We start from the raw sequence: 10,964 nt of genomic DNA, 5'->3' as shown, positions 1-10,964 counted from the left end.
CAAGTTTCTGATGAATGAGTAAACATGATGCAACACTCTAATGCATAACTAGCTAGGGTGTGACACTCTACACCTCCACCCCAACTCTGTTCTTCTCCTGGCAATTTTTGCCTACTATTGTGAGGCTCATGTTGGAGTGATACCCTTAGTGGCCTTGCTGCATCATTACTTTTCCCTCCGGGTTTCTGGTGCCCACATAACCGTATGCGCGAGCTTTATCGCATACTCCAACTCCAATGCCATCTCGAAGCCTGGGAAGAGGATCGAAGGGTTCCGGAGCAAGTGGGTCATGGTGGATGTTGGGCGCATCCACCTCAACTGGTGCTGCCTACGGGGCAGCCCAAGGCCGTTGATGCGTGGTCTCGCACGGAGCTTGACGACCCCCGTGCGAAGGTTGTGCTGAAGAGGATTAACGCGGACCTGAGGCCAGGCAACTTAGGGGCGGCGAAGCTGACCGGGGCTGCGCTCCTGAGGGAGTTCCTGGAGCACCGGGTGGCTCCACTCCGGGGGCACTCGCTCCCTTTTTGGCGGCTTGGGGAAGCAGATGCCGCCCTTCGCCTAAGCTCTGAGGCCCTAGCCGACGAAGATCTGGCCGCGACTCTCCATTCCTTGGTTGGGGGAGACATGGTGAGCCCGGAGGGCGCTCCTATCCCCCTGATCCTTCGCGACGACAGGGAGCAGGTAGTGAATGCCATGCCCACCTTCAACAGTGAGGGGCTGGTGCCCGCAGAAGCTCCGGGGGATCTGGCGGCGTTGGCGACGGTGAACTTGTCCTCCAACGAATCCAGCAGGAGTGAGGAGGAAGAAGAGGAGGAGGAAGAAGAGCCTCACTCTGAGGCGACCGGCAAGGAGTCAGGGGAGTCCTTCCCTTGGCGCAGGTCCCGCGCCCTCCGCTCCATGCCAGATGACGACGAGGCCGGTGCCAGGCGAGGCGGGGAGGACTCTCCCTTGGTCCCGACGAAGGGCGGGACAGGGCTAGTTCCCCAAGGGTCTGCTCTGGTCCCGGGGCGGTCTGAGGCCATCTCCGGCCTTCCCCACGCGCCTTCTACCTTCGGGCCTCCCAAGGCTGATGTCAGATTTCGGGTTCCGGCAGACCCTTGAGGTTTGAACTCTAGGGTGCGCACGAAGAACTCTCCCCTACCAGGTCACGCATCGAAGTCTCGCAAGGATCTAAGCAAGAAAGATGAACACACAAGGGACACGAGATTTATACTGGTTCAGGCCACCATTGTGGTGTAATACCCTACTCCAGTGTGTGGTATGGTGGATTGCCTCAGGGGCTGATGATGAATAGTACAAAGGGAGAACAGCCTCGCGAAGGGCTGTTCTTGAGCTGGTGCGATGAACTGCTTGGGTGAGTTGAGTCGCCTTTCTCTAGTCCATGCGTCTTCTTGAGATAGATGCTTGATCTCTCCCCCTCTACCCTGTGGTGGCTAGTCCTATTTATAGAGGGAGGCCCTGGGCCTCTTTCCAAATAATGAGCGGGAAGGGCGCCAACAATTGGACATTTTGAAGGGGAACATCTGGTACACTTATCCTGACTAAAGTTGGTCTTCGGCTACCAAAGGCTCTGACGGTGACATCGTCCTGGACTCCATGATGACCTCTATCCAACCGTTCTGCTGGTCTTGGTCTTGTTGCACCGAATCGGTAACCTTTGCCTGATGCCTTGGCCTGTGTTTGCCCCCCTTGCACCGAAGGGGAAACAAGGACACTGCACAGGCCGACGCCTGCCTGGTCTCGATCGTCATGGCTTGCGTCACGGGCTCCTCGCGAGGTACCCTGTCTTGATCTCTCCGCCTCCTCGCGAGCCTGCTTGTGGAGGCTATTATTGAGGAAGCTTCCTGTCGTCCGCCCCACGAGGCTTGTCCCCTCATGAGGGTCTTGAGCTTGAGCTGATAAAGCTGGGCTGCACTGGGCCCCCACTTGAGCCACGCCGCAGGCCGCAGGCAGGCAAGTCTAGGGACCCCCGTTCCTAGAACACCGACAGTAGCCCCCGGGACCAAGGCGCGCCCGGACATGGCTTAGCAGAGAAGCGAAGGGGCAAGTGCGAAGCGCCACGGGCCCCAATTGCCTGCGGCCTTAGGCACCGCGTGGCGATTGATTGGACGTGGGCGTCTTTGCTTCCCCATGACGCCTCGACAACCTCATGACTTGAAAAGTCCCTGCATTCAAAAATGGGTCATGATTACCTGCGATCGTGGGGGCCGGCGGTTGGCCTCCTCCAGCTATAAATACGGAAAGGCGTGAGCCATTCCAGTCCATCCCTTCCTGCTACTCCTCTTCTTCTTCATCCCGGCTGCTTGACATCCCCATGGCTCCGCCGAAGAGGTTCTCGGCCGCGGAGAAGGGAAAGGCTCATTAGGAAGGGCCTGACTCTCCTCCGACCAAGCATGGCCGGGGCCGCCCCCGCAAGCATCCTACGTCCCCCGTGGTGGCTTCCCGTGGTCGTGGAAGCGGCTCCCTGCATGGCGATGAGCGCCCGGTCGTTGATGGCAGGCACGTCGTGGCTGCGCGACCCCCTAGCCGTGCTTCCGCTCGGCGGAGGTGCTGCCGGAGTTCGTCGTGTTGTCGGCAGACCCGACCAGCACCTAGCTCCAGCTTCCTCGCTTCTTTATAGGTGAACTTCCGGCCAGCGCTCCGGGCGGCCTCTGGCTTCAGGCGGACTCCTGCTGCAGTAGGGCCTCCTAGGCTTTGCTAGAGGTCTCCGCCGCCGGGTGTTCGGCCCTGAAGAGCGGCTGGTAAACTTTTCCCCGTGCGTGTGGCCTGAGATGGCGTTGCACCCTGCACTTCAAGTTCGACGGCGACGCCACCCTCTATGTGAGGGTGTTCGGGGAAGACGGTCGCCGCGCTGGGTGCTGCCCCGAAGACAATGACCGCGGCCGGGCGCCCAGCCCCAGCGAATGATCAGGATGAAGATGGCGGCAGGTAGGTGGGCAGCGGCGCTCGGGCCTTGCCAAGCTTCGGCGACTGTCCTTCAGACAGCAGCTCCTCCAGTGGGGGTCGCGACCAGCCCTCGCGCCATCGCGCCCACCTGGGGGAAGGTAGCGGGTCAGTCCACTGTCACGCCTCGGTGAAGCGAGAGGGGGGAATCTAACAGAGCTCCGGAGGCAGTACAAGCCCTCGCCACGAGCTGGTGCCAAGCAAGTCATGCCTGTTTTGCCTTTCTTCCTTTCCTGCGCAAAAGAGTAAGTAGTGTAGGGCCCCGTGGGGGCGTGTTGAACTGTTACCATTAATTATCATGTTGTTTTCCGCTATTTCTGTGCTACGTTTCCGTGCCGTGTGCCCGTGTGCGGGAGTTACTTAACTCGGGGAGGCTTGTCATGGTGTTCGCCTCCCGAGGCTGAGGCCTCGCCGTTGGCGTCATGTCCTGCAAGGATTAGTTAAGAGGGGTGGCTTCCGGTTTTGGTTGTGGGGGCGACCGACCCAAGTCCTGTGCTCTCGTCGCGATGCCCGTGGGGAAAGTACTGGGAGGGGTGCTCCCTCAGCAGAGTCGGATAGGAAAGCTTCAAACGACCGGGGCAGAAAACACTCGCGAGGGTGCCCGCGTACCTCCCTCGCGAGACTTGCGCGAGGGAAAACCGAGGCAAGTGAGCGAAAAAGTCAAAGGGTCACAAGCCAGAGGCGGCGACAGCTTTAACTAAAAGTTCAAATAGGAAAGAAGTAGCCAACTCCAGAAAGCAAATGAAAAAGCCGCGTCCGGCACCTAATCTAGTGTTCGACGCCTTCTCACCATTGCAGAGCTAAGTGCTGCCACTGGGCATGGGCGGGAGCCCCCGAGGCCTGAGGGCAGCCTGGGGCGTGTACAACCCCACTCATTATTACATGAGAGTGTCACGGGCGGCGAGCTTCACAGGCATTGTCCTTCTTCACAGGCATCGGGCCTTTTCCAAAATGCGGTAGCTTCATAGGCGTTGGCCTTCTTCACAGGCATCGGGCCTTCCCCAAAATGCGGTAGCTTCACAGGTGTTGGCCTTCTTCACAGGCACCGGGCCTTTTCCATAGGCACTGGGCCTCGCTTAGGGGTAGAATCTTCGGAGATGTTGAATGTTCCATGCGTTCTGGATGGGTACCCCCTCGTTGGTCTCCAAGCGTGCGGAGCCGGGGCTGGAAACATGAACAACCTTGAATGGGCCCTCCCACATGGGAGAGAGCTTGTGCAACCCTTCCGTGGAGAGGACCCATCTGAGCACGAGGTCCCCTACCTCAAGAGTTCTGGGGCGGATGTTGCGGCAGTGGTATCGTCGCAGCACCTGTTGATACCTTCCTGCTCGCAGAGCGGCCTCTCGACGGCGTTCCTCCCCCAGCATGAGATCCGTCCCCTGCATGGCGTCCTGCCACGTCTCGTCGAATGCCAGGACCCGCGCGGAACCATGCCTAACCTCGTGAGGGAGGATGGCCTCAACCCCGTAGACGAGGAAGAACGGGGTCTCGCCAGTCGGCTTGGCTGCGGTCGTGCGGATAGACCACAACACAGACTGGAGCTCGTCGTACCAGCCCCTGCCACAGGCCTCCAGCTTCTTCTTGAAGGTCCTAGTTTTGAGGCCCCTCAGGACCTCCGCGTTGCCTCGCTTAGCCTGGCCGTTGCTCTAGGGGTGTGCTACTCAAGCATAGCATATCTGCGTTCCAAGGTTAGCACAATACGTTTTGAAGAGATTACTGGTGAATTGCGAACCGTTGTCGATGATGATGCGGTTAGGCACCCCAAATCGGCTCACGATGTCCTTGAAGAACTTGACTGCGGAGCCCGCTGGGATGGTGCGGACGGCTTCCACCTCGGCCCACTTGGTGAACTTGTCCACGACAACGTAGAGGTAGCGATAGCCCCCTGGCGCCCGAGGGAATGGGCCCAGAATGTCCAGTCCCCAAACTGCGAACGGCCATGAGAGCGGTATCGTCTGCAGACCCCCCACCGGCTGATGGATCTGCATGGCGTGGAATTGGTAGGCCTCACAAGCCTTCACCAGCTCAACATCATCACTGAGTGTCGTGGGCCAATAGAACCCGATGCGGAACACCTTGCCAACGAGGGTCCGTGATGATGAGTGATGCCCACAGTCTCCATCATGTATGTCTGCCAGCAGCTCCTTCCCTTGCTCTCTGGAATGCAACGTAGGGACACGTCATTTGGTCGCCTCCGGTAGAGCTCTCCATCCTTGATGCAGTAGGCCGTGGCCTGCCACGCCACACGCTCTGCTTCCTCCTCCTTCTCTGACAGGGTCCCTTGCGTCAAGTAGTTCCTGAGCTCTGCGATCCAGCATCCTTCCTGAGGCTCCAACGCCAGGAGCAGGCATGCCCCCGAGGCCAGGCCGTAGACCGGGGCTCCCGAGGCAGGAGGCTGAGGGACCTCTTCCCGAGGCTGCGCCGTGCTTGATAGTGATGGTGCCGCCAAGGGCTTGAGGAGTCGCTCCTCGAAGACGCTAGGCTCCTGAGGCAGCCGCTTGAATGCCCTCTTGGCGATGTCATTAGCCTCTTGATTGGTGCCGTGAGGCACATGCTGCAACTCCAGCCCCCAGAACTGTTTCTCCATCCTGCGAACCTCCGCAAGGTAGGCTTCCTTGTGCACGTCCTTCGACTCGTATATCTTGTTGGAGAAGTTGATGAGGAGTTGTAAATTGCCCTTGATGATGAGGCGCTTTACCCCCAAGGCGACTGCGGCTTTCAGGCCTGCTATCAGGCCTTCGTACTCTGCTATGTGTTGGAGACCTTTTCTCCATGCTGGAAACAGAGTTGCATGGCGTAGTAGAGCTTGTCTTGAGTGGGAGATACGAGCACTGCGCCGGACCCTGCGCCATGTCGGGAAATATCCCCATCAAGTACATGATCCAGCCGTCTGGTGCCTCGCTTCCCGGGGAAAGTGATCGGTCCTCGCCAGCCTCGAGGCTTGGCGCCTCTGCCCATTCTGCCACGAAATCTGCAAGTGTGGCTCCCTTGATGACTCTGGTCATGCTGAATTCTAGCTGAAATGCTTGCAGTTCAATGTTCCACCCAGCAACTCTCCCAGTTGAGTTGGGGCTCCTGAGTACCCTTTCCAAGGGGTATGCTGAGACGACCTTGAGGGGATGGCCTTGGAAGTAGTGTCGCATCTTGCGTGAGGCTACCGGCAGCACGAGGAGGAGTTTTTGAGGTATCGGGTACAACGCCCTTGCGTCCCGTAGCACCGTGCTGACGAAGTACACGGGGTGCTGGATGAGGTTGAGAGTGCTGGCACTGCTTGCGTCCTCCAAAGGTTGGGGCGCCTCCTGAGACGACGGAGTCCCCAGCGCCTGGTCACTTGGAGGGGCCTCTTTTGCTCTGGGGGTGCTCCCCTTCTGCGGCTGATCCTTTTAGGCTGCGGTCGCGGTCTCCACGAGGCCTTCTTGGCTTCGCTTTGCTTCGACCCGGACGGTTGCTGCGGCCTTGGTCCGACGCTCTTCCCTAACCGCCACCAGGGCTGCGCTGGCGGAGTAGGGGGTGGCTGCAAGGTAGAGCACCAGGGGCTCCCGAGGACGTGGAGCTACCATCACCGAAGGGCTGGTTAGGTACCTCTTGAGATCCTGGAACGCCTTGTCGGCCTCTTCAGTCCATTCGAAGGGGTCCTTCTTCTTCATCAGCTTGAAGAAGGGTAGTGCTCATTCCCCCAGCTTGGAGATGAAGCGTCCTAGCGCGGTGCCCGATGAGCTTCTGCATTTCTCTAAGGGTCTTTGGCGGGCTCATGTCCTTGAGTGCTTTGACTTTCTCCGGGTTGGCCTCGATGCCCCTATGGGATACGAGGAAGCCTAGGAGCTTGCCCGAGGGGACTCCAAACACACACTTCTCCGGATTGAGCCGCAAGTCCACCTTATTGAGGCCCGCGAAGGTTTCTTCCAAGTCTTGTATCAGGTTTTTTGCCTCCCGAGACTTCACCACAATGTCATTGACGTAAGCCTCAGCATTCCTCCCGAGCTGCCGGCCCAAGGCGATCTGCATCAGCCGCTGAAAGGTTGCACCTGCATTGCGCAACCCAAATGGCATGCACGTATAGCAGTACACTCAACACGGGGTCAGGAACGCCATTTTTTCCACGTCTTCTACCGCCATCTTGATTTGGTGATAGCCCGAAAAGGCATCCAGGAAGCACAACAGGTCACACTCAGTGGTGGTGTCGATGATCTGGTCGATGCGAGGAAGCGGAAATGGATCCTGTGGGCAGGCCTTGTTGAGGTTGGTGAAGTTGACACACATGCGTTCCTTTCCTCCCTTTTTCGGCACGACCACCGGGTTAGCCAACCAATCTGGGTAGCGGACCTCGCGAATAACCCCTGTCGCCTCCAGCTTGCGGGTCTCTTGGACGATGAAAGCTTGTTTCTCAGTGGACTGTCAACTCGCGTTCTGCTTCACGGGGCGTACATTGGGGCACACATTGAGGTGATGCTCAATCACACCCCTCGTGACCCCTGCTAGCTGATAAGGTTCCCACGTGATCACCTTCTTGTTCACGCATAGGAACTTCACCAAGGCCTCCTCCTGCTCGGGTTCGAGGTTGGCGCCTATGGTAAAGGTGGCATTAGTGGACCCGTCCTCGTCGACTGGTACCTGCTTGGTTTCCGCCTTGTCTTGGGTGAATAGTTGCTTCTTCTTCGGCGGCGCAGCCCCCTTGGGCTCAAGGGCGTCAGTTCTGGCGGGCTGTGCTACCGCGGCTGTCTTGAAAGTGACCTTGAGCGCCTGCAGTGCATCTCTTGTGTCTCCTAACACGGTGACGACGCCGCTACTCCCGGGCATCTTCATGAGGTTGTACGCCGGGTGAGTCGCTGCCATGAACCGGGCCAAGGCCGGGTAGCCGAGGGTGGCGTTGTAGGGGAGGCTGATGGGGGCGATGTCGAAGTCGATCAGCTCTGTGCGGAAGTTGTCGTAGGTGCCGAAGGTCACCGGGAGGCGAATCTTCCCCAAGGAGGCGGTGGAACCGACTCCGACGCCCGAGAAAGGCCTGCTGGGCTGAAGCCGCTCTAGTGGCACTTGGAGGAGGCTAAAGGCCTCCATAGAGAGCACGTTGAGGCTAGCTCCGCCGTTGATGAGGGTCCTGGTGACGGCCAGTTGGAAGATGGTGGGGGTGCACAGCACCGGGAGCGCACCCGCACCGGCGGAGTTGGAGGGGTGATTGTCCGAGTTGAAGGTCAAATCGGCCTCGGGCGCCGCCCAGTTCGGGGGAGTTTCTCGGCGCTTGGAGGCAGCGCCGATCTGGCGGGTGAACGGCTTTGGCACCTGCGAGCCGCCTAGGAGAGCTACGATGACCAGGGGCGCTGGCACGGTGTAATGGGGGAGGAAGAGGTCGCTCAGCTCCCCCAGGAGGTCACAGAAGCCATCAGTAGGTGGAGCAGCCACATGCGCGGAACGCCGGTGAGGGCCATGGGAAACCAGTTGGCCATCACCCTGTCGTCGCCCACGGCCTCAAGGATGGCCTTCTCGAACACCAACAGGAAAACCAGCGGATCAGTCGCGCCGTTGTAGCACGGTGGCATCTCCGGCTTGAAATTGTGCGGCCACTACACCTGCCGCAGGGCGGGGGCCAAGGCTCAGAGCCCCCTAGCCCCAGTGCCAGCATCAGCTGCTAGAGCAGGCAGCGCGTTGTCCGCCATGAGGGCGAAACGTGATGTCGGTGGAGAGCAGGTCGTCGGAAGGGGGGGAACTTCAGCGCACCTCTACCTAGCGCGCCAAATGTTCGATTTCGGGTTCCGGCAGACCCTTGAGATTCGAACTCTGGGGTGCGCATGAAGATCTCTCCCCTACCAGCTCACGCGTCAAAGTCTAGCAAGGATCTAAGCAAGAAAGATGAACACACAAGGGACACGAGATTTATACTGGTTCAGGCCACCATTGTGGTGTAATACCCTACTCCAGTGTGTGGTGTGGTGGATTGCCTCAGGGGCTGATGATGAACAGTACAAAGGAAGAATAGCCTCGCGAGGGGCTGTTCTTGAGCTGGTGCGATGAACTGCTTGGGTGAGTTCAGTCGCCTCTCTCAAGTCTATGCGTCTTCTTGAGATAGATGCTTGATCTTTCCCCCTCTACAGTGTTGTGGCTAGTCCTATTTATAGAGGGAGGCGCTGGGCCTCTTTCCAAATAATGAGCAGGAAGGGCGCCAACAATTGGCCATTTTGAAGGGGAACATCTGGTACACTTATCCTGACTAAAATTGGTCTTCGGCTGCCAAAGGCTCTGATGGTGAAGCCGTCCTGGGCTCCACGATGACCTCCATCCTGCCATTCTACTGGTCTTAGTCTTGTTGCACCGAAACGGTAACCTTTGCCTGATGCATTGGCCTGTGCTTGCCCCCCTTGCACCGAAGGGGAAACAAGGACACTGCGCAGGCCTGCGCCCGCCTGGTCTCAATCGTCATAGCTTGCGTCACAGGCTCCTCGCGAGGTACCCTGCCTTAATCTCTCCGCCTCCTCGCGAGCCTGCCTGGGGAGGCTTCTCCTGAGGAAACTTCCTGTCGTCCGCCCCGCGAGGCTTGGCCCCTCACGAGGGTCTTGAGCTTGAGCTGATGAAGCTGGGCTGCACTGGGCCCCACTTGAGCCATGCCGCAGGCCGTAGGCAGGCAAGTCTGGGGACCCCCGTTCCTAGAACGCCGATAGCTGACCCCAGCTGTAGGCTCTCGGGCTTCAAGTTCGGCCGGAGGCTGCTTGAGTCCACGAACGATGACCAATAAGTGCTCGATTCGTGTTTTGCTTTGTTTCTGTCGCCAAGGCTTGACATCTGCATCCTTTTGGCAAGGCCGGCGCCTGCAGCAAAAAGGTTGAAAGGGGCCTCGGCGGCCCTGCTTGGGGCGAGTTCACCTGCCGGGGGCAGCGCCTTCATTTGCGGGGAAAGGAGGCGGCGAGGGTTGTGCCTCCCCTGCCCGGTCGTCTTTGCGAGGCCAGCAGGACGCTCCGGCGGGGATCAGCCCCCATGGCCCGCCTGACCCTGGAGGTGCCTGCACTTGATGCTGTCGCCAATGTGGCCAAGGCTCGGGGGGTCCCTTCCTCCCAAGCTGTGATCACGCCGCCGCCCTCTCCGCCTATTCCACCGGCTCCCGTCTCTTCTGCTTCCTCTGCCGTCCTGGACCGGGCTGCCAACGAACTGAGCCGGTTGCGGAAGGATCTTGGGAGCGCGGACCCCCGCCTGGTGGCCGGGAGCTTGGAGCTATCCTCTGGCTAGGTCCGCTCTGATGCCTCCGTCCAAGCGGCGCTGAGCCAGGCCGTGTCAGCCTCCCATGAGGAGAAGCAAGCCGCCTCCTAGGCCAAGGCCGCTGGCGACGCTGCCTTGGGTGACGCTGCGGATTCCCGGGGCCATTGCAAGGCGCTGGAGGACGAGCTACAAGGCCTGCATGACGAGCTCGCTAAGGAGGTCCGCGGCAGCTAGGAGAAGGAGAAGGAGATGAAGGCTCGGGAAGCTGCCGTCAGGGACTGGTACACCGTACTCGATGACTGTCATGGCCGGTTGGAGACGCTAGACCAGGCGCTGAAGGTAGAGAGGACTGAGCTAGAGGGCAAGGCGAAGGTCCTGGCCGAGGATCGAGTGGCCTTCACGAAGCTGGAGGAGAAAGCTCGCGCCGCGCTGAAGACGCTTTATGAGGGCGGCTTAGAGAAGTCGTTGGCTGGCGTAGAGGACGGCCCCGCCGAGCTGCTTCCCTTCTTGGTCCGTGCACTTGAAGATGTCACAGACGGCCTTGGTCCCACGGCCAAGGCCGAGGCGCGTGCCATGTCTTCTGCAGCGCTGATGCGTGTCCTCAGCCACGTCTACCTTCGCGACCCCAACGTCGACCTCGACAGCCTGCTGGAACCTGTGAGCGGCGACCTTGCCGCTGCTGCTGCTGAAGCTCTGAAAGGCCGAGCTGAGGCTCTGTTGGGGAGGTTCCGCGCCTTCAGCACCTGGCCCGGGCGCGATGCCGCCAGCTCCACGGCCTCGGGAGGTGGAGCCGCCCAGCGCGACTCCACCACAGGCGGCGGCGCCACCGGAAAGTGATC

The sequence above is a fragment of the Triticum dicoccoides genome, chromosome 4B, assembly GCF_002162155.2.
Source record: "Triticum dicoccoides isolate Atlit2015 ecotype Zavitan chromosome 4B, WEW_v2.0, whole genome shotgun sequence".
Taxonomy (NCBI): domain Eukaryota; kingdom Viridiplantae; phylum Streptophyta; class Magnoliopsida; order Poales; family Poaceae; genus Triticum; species Triticum dicoccoides.
The sequence above is the reverse complement of the archived record's forward strand: the minus strand, read 5'-3'. Positions refer to the sequence as shown.